The following is a 4,390-nucleotide window of genomic DNA, read 5'->3' as shown; positions in this document are numbered from 1 at the left end:
CTAACGCTAGTTGCTTGTTTCTCTCCCAGAACCTGGCAACTTGGTGTTGCCATGTTGAGAAACAAGCAACTAGCGTTAGCTCGTTCGTCATTAGCGGTAGCCTCTCAGGAACTTTCACTGCATGTTTGACTATCATCAGACTCCACAATGAGTAGTAGTAGAGAAAAAAATAACTTTGCATCGTTTATAATAGACGAATTTCCCTATGACACGCGCTCCCATTATGACAACGGAGGAGGTTGAAAATATGACGACAGGGGAATATCTGGAAATAAACAATGCCACTGTTTACGTCGGTAGGTGAGTAACGACACATCAAAGATAACACTTAAAATGTCCGGAATTCTCCTTTAAAGTCAAGAATTAAACCAGCATAAAGCTGTTCATTTATCCATTACAACATTACATGTCTGATCATTTAGTTAGAACTAGAGAAAGGCTAAATTACACTAAAGAAATGGCATGTTTGATTTTAACATTTTGGCTCAAACTGGCACTGCCTTTCTGAGTAGTTTTCAAGTGTATTGTTCTGTAAACAAAGTTAGAGCAAGTGAACAAGTGCTCATGTAAACATTAAACAAAGTCAAAGGTAACAAACAACAAACTTCAAGGACATTACTTTTGCTATAACTATAATTATTAATGAATATTGGATAAACTGTGGGTGAAATGATGCAGGAAAGGAAATACATTAATGGCATTTATCTATAGGCCTATTAGGCCTATAATCTTGACGTGTCTGTGTTTGTTTTGTAGTATTTTAATATTATGTCATTTTCCATCAGGCACAGTTTAGCCATCTACTACAGTTGCCAGATTCTGTGAGAGAACCAAGCAACCAGGTCTAGGAAAACCAGCCCAAAATCAGCCTAAAAGAAGCGACTATGGGCCACATGAGCACTTTAACATATACATCAGCTATTTGAAAATACTAGTAGATCTACAAGCTCACAACGCGTCGCATTGCGACACGTTGTGAGCTTGTAGAATGCGACGTGTTGTGAGCTTGTAGATCTGCTATTCTCAAATAAAATCTTGCAGGGAAATGATAATAAGCAGATCTGGCAACCCTGTAGGACCAACACGTGTCTTTATTTTGTTTTGCAAAGGGGTAAAAAAAAAGAAAAAGAAAAAGAGGCTACAACACAGTGGAATAAAGGCATCTCTTTAAGTTTATATAGCAGAGAGAAACTTATGGTGGATAAAAAGAAGGAAGGAATTCAAGTTTGGTGGGAGTGATTTAGTGAAGTTAAAGTTATTAAACCTGCGGACAAATGGAAAAGTGGCGTCGTGAGAAAGTGATGGATTACGCAGAGACTTTATTGTTGTTACCATGGATAAAGTATACAGTCACTTGACTTCACTACAGTACATCATGATCGGTGTGATCCTGATTCGACAGTGGTGAGTGACTTTCATGTTTACATGTACGTATATCTCGCTGGCTGATGCTACTGTTGTTGTTGATTTATTATTAGATTTAAAGTGAGTACTGAGCACAGTGAGCAGCACCACCTCTCCTTCTCCTCCTGGCTTGGCAAATTGAATAACTTTGGGGACTTCTGTTGCTGTTGCCATTGTTGTTTTTGCTGTTGCTGTGGCGCAGTGCCCCAGCTGTTCTGCACGCACTGATCAGGGTTGGCAGATCTGCTTATTATAATTTCGCCGAACGATTTTATTTGAAAATAGCCGATCTACAAGCTGCTCACAACGACGCGTTGTGAGCTTGTAGATCTGCTATTTTCAAATAGCTGATGTATATGTTAGAGTGCTCATGTGGCCCATAGTCGCTTGACTCGCTTCTTTTGGGCTGGTTTTGGGCTGGTTTTCCTAGACCTGGTTGCTTGTTTTTGCTCACAGAAAATCTGGCAACACTGGCACTGATGATAACTGGACGGCAGCCGTCATAGAATCAAAATAACCCCGCTGACGGTGGCGTTTGCACAGTACACACACAGATCATTCACAGGGAAAAAAACAAAACAAGTCACGAGTCATCTTGTCACGAGTCGAGTCGAGTCGGGAGTCATTGGCTAGCAAGTCGGAGTCGAGTCTCAAGTCTCGTTGGTCTTTTACCTTCCAAGTCCGAGTCGAGTCGCAAGTCTTTACATTCAAAGTCCGAGTCGAGTCGCAAGTCGTCAAATATGCGACTCGAGTCAGACTCGAGTCGAGTCACTATGACTCGAGTCCAATTGTCTGGTGTCTGTCTCTCTGTGTCTGTCTCTGTCTCTCTGTCTCTCTGTCTCTGTGTCTGTCTCTCTGTGTCTGTCTGTCTCTCTGTCTGTTTCTCTGTCTGTCTGTCTCTCTGTCTCGGTGTCTGTCTCTCTGTCTCTCTGTGTCTGTCTCTGTCTCTCACTCTGTGTCTCTCTGTCTCTGTCTCTCTGTGTCTGTCTGTCTGTCTCTCTGTCTGTCTCTCTGTCTCTGTGTCTCTGAGTCTCTCTGTCTGTCTCTCTGTGTCTCTCTGTCTCTGTGTCTCTGTGTCTGTCTGTCTCTCTGTCTCTGTCTCTGTGTCTCTCTGTCTCTGTGTCTCTGTCTCTCTCTGTCTCTGTGTCTCTCTGTCTCTCTGTCTCTCTGTCTGTCTGTCTGTCTGTCTGTCTGTCTGTCTGTCTGTCTGTCTGTCTGTCTGTCTGTCTGCCTGCCTGCCTGCCTGCCTGCCTGCCTGCCTGCCTGCCTGTTTTTCTCTCAAGTTGAGTGTTCTATGCTTCTATGGCTTATTCTGCAAATTACTTATAGTTTCTTCTTTCTTTTTTCTCTCTGCAAAACCTGGCCCGTGTTATCGCTGCTTGCAGCTATATTTATTATTATTATTATTACACTTATTATTATCATCATCATCATCATCATCATCATCGTCATCGTCATCGTCATCATCATCATCATTATACAGACAGTGAATGATCTGACTCAGCTATTATAGGAGCTAGGCCTATATATTATACTATCAGACAGCCCTACCTACCTACCTACCTACCTACCTACCTACATACCTACCTACCACAACTCAGCAGTGAAAAATAAAATCTGGTTTAATGCACTCATTGATAGATATTCCTGTGCGTGCCTAGAGAGATTCATAATGTTCTGTTGAAACAATTGAAAACTACAGCCACTGCAGTGGCCTTCAAAGGAGGTGGATGAAAGGGATTTAAGTTGTTTGTAGACTTTTGTATGAATGGAAGGTTTGTCGGGGGTAGGTGAGAGCTTGGCTACAGACAGTAGATAGCCTATTTCCTCAACAAAAACCTGAAAAAAAATCAAAATAAGCATTGTCTGTTGCCTGACATGGAAAGTTTATCTAGCCATCGCCATTCGCGGCCGTCCTCACAGACACACACAAACAAACAAACAAACAAACACACACACACACACACACACACACACACACACACACAGAGAGAGAGAGACCCTGACGTGCGTTCAGTCATTTCATTCTGCATGGGGCGAAGCCCGTTGATCATTCCATTGTAGATTCACTAGAAGTTCTGCCCGCGTAGCGGGCAGAATTCTAGTACCCCCCCCCTAAACCCCTCCAAAGAAAATTTCGTTTGGGGGTACAAAATCATGGGATTAAAAAAAAAAAAAAAAAAAAACCCAGAGGGTCGGCCCCCAAAAACGTGTTTACATTTTTTTAAATTATTGTACTCCCAGGGGGTCCGCGGACCCCTGGCAGTCTTGGGGACCCCCACGAAACATCGCGGACCCCCGTGACACATCGCGGACCCCATCGGCTGTTTTTTGTTTTTCATGAAGAAATGTCCCCCAAAAAAGTTTTTTAATTTTTTTAATTAATTTTACTCCCAGGGGGTCCGCGGACCCCCTGGGAGTCTTGGGACTCCCGCGATACATCGCGGACCCCCGTGAAACATCGCGGACCCCATCGGCTGTTTTTTTTTTTCATGAAGAAATTTCCCTGGGGTCTCCAGGCCGTGACCTACAGACACGGCGAAGGAAAAGTGTGAACACAGCCACGCATGCAAGATGTTGCACATGAACGCAGCAGCCGCACTGAGGCGCTCCAACACAAACACTCTGACATTAAGCTTCACACAACAAACATCAGCAGCAAACATTCACCACAATGACAAACAAATTACGTCCGCGCAAAAATAAGCGAGGGCTCGCTTATTTTGTCTTTCCCTCTCTTCCTCTCTCTCCCTGTGTCTGTCCGTCTATTCTCTCTCTCCCTCCCACCCTCCCTGTGTGTGTGTGCGTGTGTGTGGTGGGGGTGGGGCGGGGGGGACAGCCATGACGCAACGGGACTTTTGAGATCGCCACCCCCAAAATAGGTTGACTTATTGGGATACATGCGTGTGACTGGTCGCCCCTGCCGGTTCTCTGAATTTGTATTTTTAAATAGGCTCTGTCATGATTAATTGACCACACATATGAA

The sequence above is a fragment of the Gymnoscopelus braueri genome, assembly GCF_963280865.1.
Source record: "Gymnoscopelus braueri genome assembly, chromosome: 11".
Classification (NCBI taxonomy): domain Eukaryota; kingdom Metazoa; phylum Chordata; class Actinopteri; order Myctophiformes; family Myctophidae; genus Gymnoscopelus; species Gymnoscopelus braueri.
This window is presented reverse-complemented; position numbering follows the sequence as displayed.